Raw genomic sequence first — 17972 nt, 5'->3', positions numbered from 1 at the left:
AATTCTTCGACCCTTCCTCTCCCTGCAAAGGTGGAGTGTGACTCTTCATCACCTTGGATGTGCGCTGGACTTAAGAAGTTTGCTTCTAAAGAGTACAGTGTAGCAGAAGAGGTGTGTAATTCCCAAAGGCAGGTGAGAAAAGGAGAATAGCGTCTGCCTGTGCTTTCTGGCTGGGAACTCTCTTTTTGCCTGAGTCAGACTACTCAGATCTTTGATAGACCCATTCTTTCTTTTTTTTTTTTTTTTTTTTTTTTTTTTTTTAGGCATTCTTGTTATTCTACAGTTTATTGTTTTATGGGCATCATTTCATTGCTTTACAGGAATACTCTTTTGTTTTTTTTTTTTTTTTTTTTATATCATCATTTTATTGAGATATATTCACATACCACGCAGTCATACAAAACAAATTGTACTTTCGATTGTTTACAGTACCATTACATAGTTGTACATTCATCACCTAAATCAATCCCTGACACCTTCATTAGCACACACACAAAAATAACAAGAATAATAATTAGAGTGAAAAAGAGCAATTGAAGTAAAAAAGAACACTGGGTACCTTTGTCTGTTTGTTTCCTTCCCCTACTTTTCTACACATCCATCCATAAACTAGACAAAGTGGAGTGTGGTCCTTATGGCTTTCCCAATCCCACTTGTCACCCCTCATAAGCTACATTTTTATACAACTGTCTTCGAGATTCATGGGTTCTGGGTTGTAGTTTGATAGTTTCAGGTATCCACCACCAGCTACCCCAATTCTTTAGAACCTAAAAAAGGGTTGTCTAAAGTGTGCGTAAGAGTGCCCACCAGAGTGACCTCTCGGCTCGTTTTGGAATCTCTCTGCCACTGAAGCTTATTTCATTTCCTTTCACATCCCCCTTTTGGTCAAGAAGATGTTCTCCAGTCCCACGATGCCGGGTCTACATTCCTCCCCGGGAGTCATATTCCACGTTGCCAGGGAGATTCACTTCCCCTGGGTGTCTGATCCCACGTAGGGGGGAGGGCAGTGATTTCACCTTTCAAGTTGGCTTAGCCAGAGAGAGAGGGCCACATCTGAGCAACAAAGAGGCATTCAGGAGGAGACTCTTAGGCACAAATATAGGGAGGCCTAGCCTCTCCTTTGCAGCAACCGTCTTCCCAAGGGTAAAACTTATGGTAGAGGGCTCAACCCATCAAACCACCAGTCCCCTATGTCTGTGGTCATGTTAGCAACCATGGAGGTGGGGTAGGCGAATACCCCTGCATTCTCCACAGGCTCCTCAAGGGGGCACTACATCATTTTTTTTTTCCTTGTTTTTCTTTCTTTTTTTTTTTTTAACTTTCCCTTCTTTTTTAAATCAACTGTATGAAAAAAAAAAGTTAAAAAGAAAACAAACATACAATAAAAGAACATTTCAAAGAGACCATAACAAGGGAGTAAGAAAAAGACAACTAACCTAAGATAACTGCTTAACTTCCAACATGTTCCTACTTTACCCCAAGAAAGTTACATAATATAGCAACATTTCTGTGAACTTGTTCCTACTATATCCATCAGAAATTAACAGACCATAGTCATTTCTGGGCATCCCCAGAACGTTAAATAGCTTATCTGTTCTTCTTGGATTATTGTTCCCCCTTCCTTAATTGCTCTCTACTGCTAGTTCCCCTACATTCTACATTATAAACCATTTGTTTTACATTTTTCAAAGTTCACATTAGTGGTAGCATATAATATTTCTCTTTTTGTGCCTGGCTTATTTCGCTCAGCATTATGTCTTCAAGGTTCATCCATGTTGTCATATGTTTCACCGAGATCGTTCCTTCTTACTGCCGCGTAGTATTCCATCGTGTGTATATACCACATTTTATTTATCCACTCATCTGTTGAAGGACATTTGGGTTGTTTCCATCTCTTGGCAATTGTGAATAATGCTGCTATGAACATTGGCGTGCAGATATCTGTTCGTGTCACTGCTTTCCGATCTTCCGGGTATATACCGAGAAGTGCAATCGCTGGATCGAATGGTAGCTCTATATCTAGTTTTCTAAGGAACTGCCAGACTGACTTCCAGAGTGGCTGAACCATTATACAGTCCCACCAACAAGTGAATAAGAGTTCCAATTTCTCCACATCCCCTCCAGCATTTGTAGTTTCCTGTTTGTTTAATGGCAGCCATTCTAACCGGTGTTAGATGGTATCTCATTGTGGTCTTAATTTGCATCTCTCTAATAGCTAGTGAAGCTGAACATTTTTTCATGTGTTTCTTGGCCATTTGTATTTCCTCTTCAGAGAACTGTCTTTTCATATCTTTTGCCCATTTTATAATTGGGCTGTCTGTACTATTGTCATTGAGTTGTAGGATTTCTTTGTATATGCAAGATATCAGTCTTTTGTCAGATACATGGTTTCCAAAAATTTTTTCCCATTGAGTTGGCTGCCTCTTTACCTTTTTGAGAAATTCCTTTGAGGTGCAGAAACTTCTAAGCTTGAGGAGTTCCCATTTATCTATTTTCTCTTTTGTTGCTTGTGCTTTGGGTGTAAAGTCTAGGAAGTGGCCGCCTAATACAAGGTCTTGAAGATGTTTTCCTACATTATCTTCTAGGAGTTTTATGGTACTTTCTTTTATATTGAGATCTTTGGTCCATTTTGAGTTAATTTTTGTGTAGGGGGTGAGGTAGGGGTCCTCTTTCATTCTTTTGGATATGGATATCCAACTCTCCCAGCCCCATTTGTTGAAAAGACCATTATGGCTCAGTTCAGTGACTTTGGGGGCCTTATCAAAGATCAGTCGGCCATAGATCTGAGGGTCTATCTCTGAATTCTCAATTCGATTCCATTGATCTATATGTCTATCTTTGTGCCAGTACCATGCTGTTTTGGCAACTGTGGCTTTATAATAAGCTTCAAAGTCAGGGAGTGTAAGTCCTCCCACTTCGTTTTTCTTTTTTAGAGTGTCTTTAGCAATTCGAGGCATCTTCCCTTTCCAAATAAATTTGATAACTAGCTTTTCCAAGTCTGCAAAGTAGGTTGTTGGAATTTTGATTGGGATTGCATTGAATCTGTAGATGAGTTTGGGTAGAATTGACATCTTAATGACATTTAGCCTTCCTATCCATGAACATGGAATATTTTTCCATCTTTTAAGGTCCCCTTCTATTTCTTTTAGTAGAGTTATGTAGTTTTCTTTGTATAGGTCTTTTACATCTTTGGTTAAGTTTATTCCTAGGTACTTGATTTTTTTAGTTGCTATTGAAAATGGTATCTTTTTCTTGAGTGTCTCTTCAGTTTGTTCATTTCTAGCATATAGAAACATTACTGACTTATGTGCATTAATCTTGTATCCCGCTACTTTGCTAAATTTGTTTATTAGCTCTAGTAGCTGTATCGTCGATTTCTCAGGGTTTTCTAGATATAAGATCATATCATCTGCAAACAATGACAGTTTTACTTCTTCTTTTCCAATTTGGATGCCTTTTATTTCTTTGTCTTGCCGGATTGCCCTGGCTAGCACTTCCAGCACAATGTTGAATAACAGTGGTGACAGCGGGCATCCTTGTCTTGTTCCTGATCTTAGAGGGAAGGCTTTCAGTCTCTCACCATTGAGTACTATGCTGGCTGTGGGTTTTTCATATATGCTCTTTATCATGTTGAGGAAGTTTCCTTCAATTCCTACCTTTTGAAGTGTTTTTATCAAAAACGGATGTTGGATTTTGTCAAATGCTTTTTCAGCATCTATTGAGATGATCAATTGATTTTTCCCTTTCGAGTTTTTAATGTGTTGTAATACATTGATTGTTTTTCTTATGTTGAACCATCCTTGCATGCCTGGAATGAACCCCACTTGGTCATGGTGTATGATTTTTTTAATGTGTCTTTGGATTCGATTTGCAAGTATTTTGTTGAGGATTTTTGCAGCTATATTCATTAGGGAGATTGGCCGGTAGATTTCCTTTTTGTAGCATCTTTGCCTGGTTTTGGTATTAGATTGATGTTAGCTTCATAAAATGAGTTAGGTAGTGTTCCATTTTCTTCAATGTTTTGAAAGAGTTTGAGTAAGATTGGTGTCAGTTCTTTCTGGAAAGTTTGGTAGAATTCCCCTGTGAAGCCATCTGGCCCTGGGCATTTATTTGTGGGAAGATTTTTGATGACTGATTGGATCTCTTTGCTTGTGATGGGTTGCTTGAGGTCTTGTATTTCTTCTCTGGTCAGTCTAGGTTGTTCATATGTTTCCAGGAAATTGTCCATTTCTTCTACATTATCCAGTTTGTTGCCATACAGTTGTTCATAATATCCTCTTATAATTTTTTTAATTTCTTCAGGATCTGCAGTTATGTCACCTTTTTCATTCATTATTTTGTTTATATGGGTCTTCTCTCTTTTTGATTTTGTCAGTCTAGCTAGGGGCTTGTCAATCTTGTTGATCTTCTCAAAGAACCAACTTTTGGTGATATTTATCCTCTCTATTGTTTTTTTTGTTCTCTATGTCATTTATTTCTGCTTTAATTCTTGTTATTTCTTTTCTTCTACTTGGTTTAGGATTGGTTTGCTGTTCATTTTCTAGCTTCTTCAGTTGATCCATTAGTTCTTTGATTTTGGCTCTTTCTTCCTTTTTAATATATGCGTTTAGTGCTATAAATTTCCCCCTTAGCACTGCTTTTGCTGCATCCCATAGGTTTTGGTATGTTGTGTTCTCATTTTCATTCGTCTCTATATATTTAGCAATTTCTCTTGCTATTTCTTCTTTAACCCACTGATTGTTTAGGAGTGTGTTGTTTAACCTCCAGGTATTTGTGAATTTTCTAAGTCTCTGATGGTTATTGACTTCTAATTGTATTCCATTGTGGTCAGAGAATGTGCTTTGAATAATTTCAATCTTTTTAAATTTATTGAGGCTTGTTTTATGTCCCAGCATATGATCTATTCTGGAGAAAGTTCCGTGAGCACTAGAAAAGTATGTGTATCCTGGTGATTTGGGATGTAATGTCCTGTATATGTCTGTTAAATCTAATTCATTTATCAGATTGTTTAGGTTTTCAATTTCCTTATTGGTCTTCTGTCTGGTTGATCTATCTATAGGAGAGAGTGATGTGTTGAAGTCTCCCACAATTATTGTGGAAAACATCAATTGCTTCCTTTAGTTTTGCCAGTGTTTCTCTCATGTATTTTGTGGCACCTTGATTGGGTGCATAGACATTTACGATTGTTATTTCTTCTTGCTGAATTGCCCCTTTTATTAGTATGTAGTGGCCTTCTTTGTCTCTCAAAACATCCCTGCATTTGAAGTCTATTTTATCTGAGATTAATATTGCTACACCTGCTTTCTTTTGGCTGTAGCTTGCATGAAATATTTTTTTCCATCCTTTCACTTTCAGTTTCTTTGTGTCCCTGTGTCTAAGATGAGTCTCTTGTATGCAACATATTGATGGTTCATTTTTTTTGATCCATTCTGCGAATCTATATCTTTTAATTGGGGAGTTTAATCCATTTACATTCAACGTTATAACCGTGAAGGCATTTCTTGAATCGGCCATCTTATCCTTTGGTTTATGTTTGCCATATTTTTCCCCTCTCTCTATTAATATCCTTTATTGTACCCATACCGAATCTCTTTAGTACTGAACCTTTCTCCAAGTCTCTCTGTCCTGTCTTTGTTTCTCTGTCTGTAGGGCTCCCTTGAGTATCTCCAGTAGGGCCGGTCTCTTGTTAGCAAATTCTCTCAGCATTTGTTTGTCTGTGAAAAATTTAAGCTCTCCCTCAAATTTGAAGGAGAGCTTTGCTGGATAAAGTATTCTTGGCTGGAAATTTTTCTCACTCAGAATTTTAAATATATCGTGCCACTGCCTTCTCGCCTCCATGTTGGCTGCTGAGTAGTCACTACTTAGTCTTATGCTGTTTCCTTTGTATGTGGTGAATTGTTTTTCTCTTGCTGCTTTCAGAACTTGCTCCTTCTCTTCTGTGTTTGACAGTGTGATCAGTATATGTCTTGGAGTGGGTTTATTTGGATTTATTCTATTTGGAGTTTGCTGAGCATTTATGATTTGTGTATTTATGTTGTTTAGAAGATTTGGGAAGTTTTCCCCAACAATTTCTTTGAATACTCTTCCTAGACCTTTACCCTTTTCTTCCCCTTCTGGGACACCAATGAGTCTTATATTTGGACGTTTCATATTATCTATCATATCCCTGAGGTCCATTTCGATTTTTTCAATTTTTTTCCCCATTCTTTCTTTTATTCTTTCATTTTCCATTCTGTCATCTTCCAGGTCACTGATTCGTTGTTCAACTTCCTCTAGTCTTGTACTATGAGTATCCAGAATCTTTTTAATTTGGTCAACAGTTTCTTTAATTTCCATAAGATCATCCATTTTTTTATTTAGTCTTGCAATGTCTTCTTTATGCTCTTCTAGAGTCTTCTTGATTTCCTTTATATCCCGTACTATGGTCTCATTGTTCATCTTTAGTTCTTTGAGTAGCTGCTCTAGGTGCTGTGTCTCTTCTGGTCTTTTGATTTGGGTGCTTGGGCTTGGGTTATCCATATCGTCTGGTTTTTTCATATGCTTTATAATTTTCTGTTGTTTTTGGCCTCGTGGCATTTGCTGAACTTGATAGGGTTCTTTTAGGGTTTGTAGACCTATTGAAGTCCTTATCTCTAATTTATCAGATCTACAGCTTCGTGGAGTACACTTTCTCTAACTAACCAGCAGGTGGCGTCCACTAGCCACCTGTTCTCCACAAGCCAGTTCTCCCCTGCTTAGCCTTTTTGGTGAGTGGGGGAGTGAGTCTTGTGGGGCCCAATTGGTGTACCAAGCTTGCGTGTGTAGTTGGTGTTGCCTGCCCTGTATGTGGGGCGTGTTTCTGGGCAGTCGGGGAGGGGGGGGTGGCCCTAACAATCAAATCTCCCTGGTGATCCTAGAGTTTTAAAGCTGGTGCAATAGTCTAATCCTTCAGTTCAGTCCTGCCACAGTTTGTCTCTGCCACTGACCCACAAGTCCTTGGTATTGGCATATGGCTCCTGAGACTTGCAAGTGGGCCCCTCTTCCAGGCTGTGCACCCCGGGTCCTCTGTTGAGGGATGACTGTGCTATGTCACAGGTGAGTGCCGTCCCCCCAGGGCAGTTCTGGGCTGCTGGGCTGTGTAGGGAGGCTCCCAGTCTGCTCAAATGATGGCTGAATGGGGCTTTGTTAATTCACACTGCTCCACCTTCCCAACTCTGGGACAATCAGCTGAGGTTGCAGGGAAGGCTAATGTCCACGCCCAGTTTTGTGGTGTGTGCCTGTTATTTGAAGCACTTCTGTCACACTGGGTTGTCTGGGGCAGCTCTGGGCTATGGGGCTGGCGATGGGCAGGAGTGTTTCCTGTCCACCAGGATGGTGGCTGTGAGCGGACACCCCCCTTTTCTTGGGAAGTTGTGGTGTTTAGTGAATTTTCTCAGCCACTGAATTATTGCCTTTTGTCTCAGAGCTCTCTTAGTTCTGCTCTTGACTTGACGTGCCCAAATTGCAATTCTTTGAAGCTTTCTGTATTGGGCTTCTTAGAGTAATTGTTTTAGAAAAAGAAAAAAGGATTAAAAAAAAAAAAAAAAAGGGCCCTCCTCAGAGATCTAATGGGTTATTGAAATGCTAAGAGACAAAGCAACCAGGGCCATTAAGGAAAGGTCCACAGGGCAGCGAGATCAGCTTTTCTTCGGGATTTGCATATGTGCCTTAGGGCCTGAGCTCCGCCCTTCCCCTTTCTGTGTCCACCAGAACTCCAAAAATCCTCTGCTTTTATTTTGGAGTTTTTCGTGTTGTTTTTTTTTTTTCTATGCCTGTCTCCTCTCTGCTGGGCTGGCTGCTCTCAGATTCTCTGGTGTCTGGTCTCAGTCTATCTATGGTTGGAGTCTGGATCAGTAGAATGAGTTTCCGATAAGAGCAGCCACTGCAGTTCTCCCTTCTCCTTCCCGGAGCTGACAGACCCTCCTCCCACGGGACTGAGCCTGGCAGGGAGGGGCGCGGGTCCCCTGGCCGCAAAAACTTACAGATTTCGCTGATCTCAGCAGTTCGACATTTTCATGAGTGTTGTATGAAGTATGCCCAAAGACAGATTGCTCTGTGGTGTCCAGTCCACGCAGTTCCTGGCTTTCTACCTACTTTCCTGGAGGAGTAACTAAAACATACAGCTCACCAGTCTGCCATCTTCCCCACCTGTTTTTTATTTCCAACTTCATTATATTATGATCTGAGAAAATGTTTTATATAATATTAATATTTTTAAATTTGTTTATACTTGCTTTGTGACACAACATATAGTCTTTCCTGAAGAAGGATCCATGAGCACTTGAGAAAAATGTGTATCTTGCTGTTGTGTAGTGTAGTGTTTTATAAATGTCTGTTAAGTCTAGTTCATATATCATACTATTCAGCATCTCTGTTTCCTTGTTGATCCTTGGTCTTGATGTTCTATCCATAGATAAAAGCAGTGTATTGAAGTCTCCAACTATCATTATAGAGGCCTCTACTCCTCCCTTTAGTGTTGTCAGTATTTGCCTCATGTATTTTGGGGCACTCTGGCTTAATACATAAATATTTACAATTGTTAAGACTTCTTGATGAATTTTCCCTTTTATTAATATAGTGTCCTTGTCTTTTTTAATTGTTTTACATTGGAAGTCTAATTCATCTGATATTAATACAGCTACCCCTGCTCTTTTCTAGTTGCTGTTTGTGTGAAGTCTTTTTCCAGTCTTTCACTTTCAACATATTTTTTGTCCTTATGTCTAAAGTGAGTCTCTTGTAGACAGCATAGAGATGGGTCCTGTTTTTTAATCTCTTCTGCCAGTCTATGTCATTTTATTGGGGAGTTTAATCCATTAACATTTGGTATTATTACTGTAAGGGCAGTAATTTCTTCTACCATTTTGTCTTTTGGTTTTATATGTCATATCTTATTTTTCTCTCTGTCTCCTTTTATACTTCCTGATAGTCTTCATTTCTACACTCTTCCCCAAACTCTCTCTCCTGTCTTTTCCTGTCAGCCTTTAGCACTCCCTTCAGTATTTCTTGTAGAGCAGATCAATTGTTCAAAAACTCTCTCAGTGTCTGTTTGCTGAGAATATTTTCAACTCTTCCTTGTTTTTGAAAGGCAGTATTACTGGATATGGAATTCTTGGTTGTCAGAGTTTCTCTTTCAGTACCTTAAATATATCATACCACTGCCTTCTCACTTCCATGGTTTCTGCTGAGAAATCCACACAAAGTCTTATCAAGCTGGCCTTGTGTATGATGGATCATTTTTTTCTTGCTGCTTTTGTAATTCTATCTCTGTCTTTGACATTGGACAATCTGATCAGTAACTGTCTTAGAGTAGGTCTATTCAGGTCTATTATCTTTGGAGTATGCTGTGCTTTTTGATTCTGTAATTTTATGTCTTTCATAAGAGATGTGAAATTTTCAGTGATTATTTCCTCCATTACTTTTTCCCTTTTCTTCTTCTGGGACACCCATGACATGTATATTCATGCACTTCATGTTGTCATTAAATTCCCTGAGACTCTACTCATATTTTTTCATTCTTGTCCTGATCTGATCTTTTGTGTGCAGGATTTCTGTTGTCCATCCTTTGGTTCACTAACCTTTTCTTCTGCCTCTTCAAATCTGAGGTTGTAAGTCCACATTGTGATTTTCATCTCTTCTATTGTGACTTTCATACCCAAAAGTTCTGCCAATTGTTTTATCAATCTTTTTAGTTCTTCCTTATGTTTGCTCAATGTCTTCTTTATACCCTTCATCACTTTTGCCACGTCTTCCCTCAACTCAGTGATTTGATTTTTTAACTCATTGATTTGTTTTTTGAGTTGCTTTGGCATGTTTGTTTGAACATCTTTAACTAGCCCTTTGAACTCCTGTATCTCATTTGAAGTGTTAGCTTTTCCCTTTGACTGAGCCATATCTTCATTTTTCCTAGTGTGACTCATAACTTTTTATTGGTATCTATGCATCTGGTTTCCTTGATTAGTTTATTCTAGAAGTTGTTTTCACTCTTTTACCCAGGGTTTTCTTGTTGGTTGACTTTGCTTTTTATCAGTTCTTTGACATTCATTTCAACTTCTTCTAGACCTTTAGCATAGCTTCAGTTTAACTGATCAGAATTTTCAGCTCTTGTTATTCTGGTTCTTACCCCTCTGTCTATATGGAATCTTTTTTTATTTTTTTGAGGATGGCCTACCCAGATATGATCAACCCCAAACAGATTTCTCCAGACCAGATGGGCCAAGGTCTCAGGAGGATGGTATAATCAGTATTCAGTTTCCCTGAGGATGAGTCCCTGCAGAGTGCCAGTCTTTCCTGTGAAGCCCATTAATTTTGTTCTTTTCCTATCCTGCCCAGCAGGTGGTGCTTGTCAGCCCACAGCTACCCAATGGTGTAAAGAGATGTGGTGCCTTTAAAATCCACAATCCCTGTTCCTGCCAGTGGAGCTGGAAGGCAAGCTTAAGCTCTCCATTATTTATCCCCAGCCCCTGGGGTTTGATTCTCTAAATGAGGGTCAGCCCTTGAGCTGGGCCTCACTCCACCCCTTTTCTTGGGTATGATAAGCCCTTTAAGGAATAATCTCCTTCATTTGACACATTATTTTGTCTCTCAGACCAAGCTTAACTCCACCCTTGCCTGGGTCAAGGCTGACAATTGAAAATTCCTGAGGCTTTCTCTAATGAGATACTTAGAATGGTTCAAAAAATGAGAGAAGAAAAGAAATCCCATTTTCAGAGCCAGTCCACAGGCCCCCAATTTTTCCAGGAAAGAGACAGAGTTGGTACCTGGGTCTATGTCTCTCTTTTCATGGGCACCAACACTTTTCCTGTATTTTGAGCTCAGCCAACTCTGAAAGTCTCTGTTTTTATTTATTTATTTATTAATTTATTTATTTTTCCATCTGCCCCACCTCCTTTCCACTGTGAGAGACCTCAGGGTTCCTTTCCTGCTTGCTCTGGATTTATCTGTCCTCATAGCTTGTATTTAGTAGTCCAAATTTGTTAATTAAAACCACAATTGAGCCTTTCTTTACTCCATACTAAGCTAGTGATTATTACTATGAAAGGTTTTAGGACTAAATTTCTTTTTCCTGCAATTTTAATTCCAAAGTCTCTTATTTTATTCCCTGGTGTGTAAAAATCAGTAACCACTTCCATCATTAAGTGAAATATGTGTGAAAGCATTTTGTAAAATTGTATGGCACTCAACAAATGTATATTTGAAGCCCAGTTAGCATATCAGCATTTTTTTCTTCCAACTTAGGGGAACTGTATTAAATTGGTTAGTGGAGTGGTAAAATACCTTTGTAGCATTTACAAGAATTCCAATGTGATATTGGCTGAATTCAAGGAGGGGTCTCTAAAAGGAAAACAAGTGACTAGAATGAATATTTGGGAACAATTCTTACAACTTGGGAACATTGGTGGTATGCAGTATGATGCCCAAATGTATTTGACTGAGCTCAGAGGTATAACAGAACTCTCCAATGTATGGAGGATCAGGAAGGATCCACTAACTTCAGTAGCTGTTTGCATTGTTCTCAGATTCAATAAAGATTCATAGAGCAATGATTATGGCCAGGGCACCATCCTTATCCTCTGGGACACAAAGCACTGGGATCAGATTTTGGCAGTCCTTTGGCCCTCCTAAAAGTCCAATACTGGTTCATTAGAGCAGTAACATATACAGGCACTCCTTAGTCTCTTTTTTAATTGTGCTACAATCAAGGATTCAATAAACTTCAAGGACACTCAGTTGTTAACTTAGAGAAAGTTCACACTCTTCAGAGAAAGGCATTAAAAGTTCTCTACAATTGTTTACAATCTACCTTTCAAATTGCTACTCCAGTGCCACTCTGAAATGGATCCTCTGTTGTAGTTAAATTGGTCTGTTCACTATCTCCTGAGTAAGTTTTATTTTTTCTGCCTGGATATCTTTCCCTTTAGCCATGCAGTGCCCTATATGGTAGTCACTAGTCACATAGGACTTTGAGTACTTGAAATGTGGATAGTCCAAACTGAGATATGCTGTATTAGATACATACCAGATTTTAAAACAGTTGTACCAAAAAAGTGTAAAATATCTCATTAATAGCTTAAAAATAGAATGTTTTCTTAAAATTACATTTTAAAAAACAACAGAAAATTATAAAGCATATGAAAAAAACAGACGATATGGATAACCCAAGCCCAAGCACCCAAATCAAAAGATCAGAAGAGACACAGCACCTAGAGAAGCTACTCAAAGAACTAAAGAACTAAAGATGAACAATGAGACCATAGAACGGGATACAAAGGAAATCAAGAAGACCCTAGAAGAGCATAAAGAAGACATTGCAAGACTAAATAAAAAAATGGATGATCTTATGGAAATTAAAGAAACTGTTGACCAAATTAAAAAGATTCTGGATACTCATAGTACAAGACTAGAGGAAGTTGAACAAAGAATCAGTGACCTGGAAGATGACAGAATGGAAAATGAAAGCATAAAAGAAAGAATGGGGAAAAAATTGAAAAAATCGCAATGGACCTCAGGGATATGATAGATAATATGAAACGTCCAAATATAAGACTCATTGGTGTCCCAGAAGGGGAAGAAAAGGGTAAAGGTCTAGGAAGAGTATTCAAAGAAATTGTTGGGGAAAACTTCCCAAATCTTCTAAACAACATAAATACACAAATCATAAATGCTCAGCGAACCCCAAATAGAATAAATCCAAATAAACCCACTCCGAGACATATACTGATCACACTGTCAAACACAGAAGAGAAGGAGCAAGTTCTGAAAGCAGCAAGAGAAAAACAATTCACCACATACAAAGGAAACAGCATAAGACTAAGTAGTGACTACTCAGCAGCCACCATGGAGGCGAGAAGGCAGTGGCACGATATATTTAAAATTCTGAGTGAGAAAAATTTCCAGCCAAGAATACTTTATCCAGCAAAGCTCTCCTTCAAATTTGAGGGAGAGCTTAAATTTTTCACAGACAAACAAATACTGAGAGAATTTGCTAACAAGAGACCTGCCCTACTGGAGATACTCAAGGGAGCCCTACAGACAGAGAAACAAAGAAAGGACAGAGAGACTTGGAGAAAGGTTCAGTACTAAAGAGATTCGGTATGGGTACAATAAAGGATATTAATAGAGAGAGGGGAAAAATATGACAAACATAAACCAAAAGATAAGATGGCTGATTCAAGAAATGCCTTCACGGTTATAACGTTGAATGTAAATGGATTAAACTCCCCAATTAAAAGATATAGATTCGCAGAATGGATCAAAAAAAATGAACCATCAATATGTTGCATACAAGAGACTCATCTTAGACACAGGGAAACAAAGAAACTGAAAGTGAAAGGATGGAAAAAAATATTTCATGCAAGCTACAGCCAAAAGAAAGCAGGTGTAGCAATATTAATCTCAGATAAAATAGACTTCAAATGCAGGGATGTTTTGAGAGACAAAGAAGGCCACTACATACTAATAAAAGGGGCAATTCAGCAAGAAGAAATAACAATCGTAAATGTCTATGCACCCAATCAAGGTGCCACAAAATACATGAGAGAAACACTGGCAAAACTAAAGGAAGCAATTGATGTTTCCACAATAATTGTGGGAGACTTCAACACATCACTCTCTCCTATAGATAGATCAACCAGACAGAATACCAATAAGGAAATTGAAAACCTAAACAATCTGATAAATGAATTAGATTTAACAGACATATACAGGACATTACATCCCAAATCACCAGGATACACATACTTTTCTAGTGCTCATGGAACTTTCGCCAGAATAGATCATATGCTGGGACATAAAACAAGCCTCAATAAATTTAAAAAGATTGAAATTATTCAAAGCACATTCTCTGACCACAATGGAATACAATTAGAAGTCAATAACCATCAGAGACTTAGAAAATTCACAAATACCTGGAGGTTAAACAACACACTCCTAAACAATCAGTGGGTTAAAGAAGAAATAGCAAGAGAAATTGATAAATATATAGAGACGAATGAAAATGAGAACACAACATACCAAAACCTATGGGATGCAGCAAAAGCAGTGCTAAGGGGGAAAGTTATAGCACTAAACGCATATATTAAAAAGGAAGAAAGAGCCAAAATCAAAGAACTAATGGATCAACTGAAGAAGCTAGAAAATGAACAGCAAACCAATCCTAAACCAAGTAGAAGAAAAGAAATAACAAGAATTAAAGCAGAAATAAATGACATAGAGAACAAAAAAACAATAGAGAGGATAAATATCACCAAAAGTTGGTTCTTTGAGAAGATCAACAAGATTGACAAGCCCCTAGCTAGACTGACAAAATCAAAAAGAGAGAAGACCCATATAAACAAAATAGTGAATGAAAAAGGTGACATAACTGCAGATCCTGAAGAAATTAAAAAAATTATAAGAGGATACTATGAACAACTGTATGGCAACAAACTGGATAATGTAGAGGAAATGGACAATTTCCTGGAAACATATGAACAACCTAGACTGACCAGAGAAGAAATAGAAGACCTCAACCAACCCATCACAAGCAAAGAGATCCAATCAGTCATCAAAAATCTTCCCACAAATAAATGCCCATGGCCAGATGGCTTCACAGGGGAACTCTACCAAACTTTCCAGAAAGAACTGACACCAATCTTACTCAAACTCTTTCAAAACATTGAAGAAAATGGAACACTACCTAACTCATTTTATGAAGCTAACATCAATCTAATACCAAAACCAGGCAAAGATGCTACAAAAAAGGAAAACTACCGGCCAATCTCCCTAATGAATACAGATGCAAAAATCCTCAACAAAATACTTGCAAATCGAATCCAAAGACACATTAAAAAAATCATACACCATGACCAAGTGGGGTTCATTCCAGGCATGCAAGGATGGTTCAACATAAGAAAATCAATCAATGTATTACAACACATTAACAAGTCAAAAGGGAAAAATCAATTGATCATCTCAATAGATGCTGAAAAAGCATTTGACAAAATCCAACATCCCTTTTTGATAAAAACACTTCAAAAGGTAGGAATTGAAGGAAACTTCCTCAACATGATAAAGAGCATATATGAAAAACCCACAGCCAGCATAGTACTCAATGGTGAGAGACTGAAAGCCTTCCCTCTAAGATCAGGAACAAGACAAGGATGCCCGTTGTCACCACTGTTATTCAACATTGTGCTGGAAGTGCTAGCCAGGGCAATCCGGCAAGACAAAGAAATAAAAGGCATCCAAATTGGAAAAGAAGAAGTAAAACTGTCATTGTTTGCAGATGATATGATCTTATATCTAGAAAACCCTGAGAAATCGACGATACAGCTACTAGAGCTAGTAAACAAATTTAGCAAAGTAGCAGGATATAAGGTTAATGCACATAAGTCAGTAATGTTTCTATATGCTAGAAATGAACAAACTGGAGAGACAATCAAGAAAAAGATACCATTTTCAATAGCAACTAAAAAAATCAAGTACCTAGGAATAAACTTAACCAAAGACGTAAAAGACCTATACAAAGAAAACTACATAACTCTACTAAAAGAAATAGAAGGGGACCTTAAAAGATGGAAAAATATTCCATGTTCATGGATAGGAAGGCTAAATGTCATTAAGATGTCAATTCTACCCAAACTCATCTACAGATTCAATGCAATCCCAATCAAAATTCCAACAACCTACTTTGCAGACTTGGAAAAGCTAGTTATCAAATTTATTTGGAAAGGGAAGATGCCTCGAATTGCTAAAGACACTCTAAAAAAGAAAAACGAAGTGGGAGGACTTACACTCCCTGACTTTGAAGCTTATTATAAAGCCACAGTTGCCAAAACAGCATGGTACTGGCACAAAGATAGACATATAGATCAATGGAATCGAATTGAGAATTCAGAGATAGACCCTCAGATCTATGGCCGACTGATCTTTGATAAGGCCCCCAAAGTCACTGAACTGAGTCATAATGGTCTTTTCAACAAATGGGGCTGGGAGAGTTCGATATCCATATCCAAAAGAATGAAAGAGGACCCCTACCTCACACGCTACACAAAAATTAACTCAAAATGGACCAAAGATCTCAATATAAAAGAAAGCACCATAAAACTCCTAGAAGATAATGTAGGAAAACATCTTCAAGACCTTGTATTAGGCGGCCACTTCCTAGACTTTACACCCAAAGCACAAGCAACAAAAGAGAAAATAGATAAATGGGAACTCCTCAAGCTTAGAAGTTTCTGCACCTCAAAGGAATTTCTCAAAAGGTAAAGAGGCAGCCAACTCAATGGGAAAAAATTTTTGGAAACCATGTATCTGACAAAAGACTGATATCTTGCTTATATAAAGAAATCCTACAACTCAATGACAATAGTACAGTCGGCCCAATTATAAAATGGGCAAAAGATATGAAAAGACAGTTCTCTGAAGAGGAAATACAAATGGCCAAGAAACACATGAAAAAATGTTCAGCTTCACTAGCTATTAGAGAGATGCCAATTAAGACCACAATGAGATACCATCTCACACCGGTTAGAATGGCTGCCATTAAACAAACAGGAAACTACAAATGCTGGAGGGGATGTGGAGAAATTGGAACTCTTATTCATTGTTGGTGGGACTGTATAATGGTTCAGCCACTCTGGAAGTCAGTCTGGCAGTTCCTTAGAAAACTAGATATAGAGCTACCATTCGATCCAGCGATTGCACTTCTCGGTATATACCCGGAAGATCGGAAAGCAGTGACACGAACAGATATCTGCACGCCAATGTTCATAGCAGCATTATTCACAATTGCCAAGAGATGGAAACAACCCAAATGTCCTTCAACAGATGAGTGGATAAATAAAATGTGGTATATACACACGATGGAATACTACGCGGCAGTAAGAAGGAACGATCTGGTGAAACATATGACAACATGGATGAACCTTGAAGACATAATGCTGAGCGAAATAAGCCAGGCACAAAAAGAGAAATATTATATGCTACCACTAATGTGAACTTTCAAAAATGTAAAACAAATGGTTTGTAATGTAGAATGTAGGGAAACTAGCAATAGAGAGCAATTAAGGAAAGGGGAACAATAATCCAAAAAGAACAGATAAGCTATTTAACGTTCTGGGGATGCCCAGGAATGACTATGGTCTGTTAATTTCTGATGGATATAGTAGGAGCAAGTTCACAGAAATGTTGCTATATTAGGTAACTTTCTTGGGGTAAAGTAGGAACATGTTGGAAGTTAAGCAGTTATCTTAGGTTAGTTGTCTTTTTCTTACTCCCTTGTTATGGTCTCTTTGAAATGTTCTTTTACTGTATGTTTGTTTTCTTTTTAACTTTTTTTTCATACAGTTGATTTAAAAAAGAAGAGAAAGTTAAAAAAAAAAAAAAAAGATGTAGTGCCCCCTTGAGGAGCCTGTGGAGAATGCAGGGGTATTCGCCTACCCCACCTCCATGGTTGCTAACATGACCACAGACATAGGGGACTGGTGGTTTGATGGGTTGAGCCCTCTACCATAAGTTTTACCCTTGGGAAGACGGTTGCTGCAAAGGAGAGGCTAGGCCTCCCTATGGTTGTGCCTAAGAGCCTCCTCCCGAATGCCTCTTTGTTGCTCAGATGTGGCCCTGTGTCTCTAGCTAAGCCAACTTGAAAGGTGAAATCACTGCCCTCCCCCCTACGTGGGATCAGACACCCAGGGGAGTGAATCTCCCTGGCAACGTGGAATATGACTCCCGGGGAGGAATGTAGACCCGGCATCGTGGGACGGAGAACATCTTCTTGACCAAAAGGGGGATGTGAAAGAAAATGAAATAAGCTTCAGTGGCAGAGAGATTCCAAAAGGAGCTGAGAGGTCACTCTGGTGGGCACTCTTATGCACACTTTAGACAACCCTTTTTAGGTTCTAAAGAATTGGGGTAGCTGGTGGTGGATACCTGAAACTATCAAACTACAACCCAGAACCCATGAATCTCGAAGACAA

Source organism: Choloepus didactylus, chromosome X (assembly GCF_015220235.1).
Source record: "Choloepus didactylus isolate mChoDid1 chromosome X, mChoDid1.pri, whole genome shotgun sequence".
NCBI classification, from domain to species: Eukaryota; Metazoa; Chordata; class Mammalia; order Pilosa; family Megalonychidae; genus Choloepus; species Choloepus didactylus.
Note: the sequence above shows the minus strand (reverse complement) of the source record.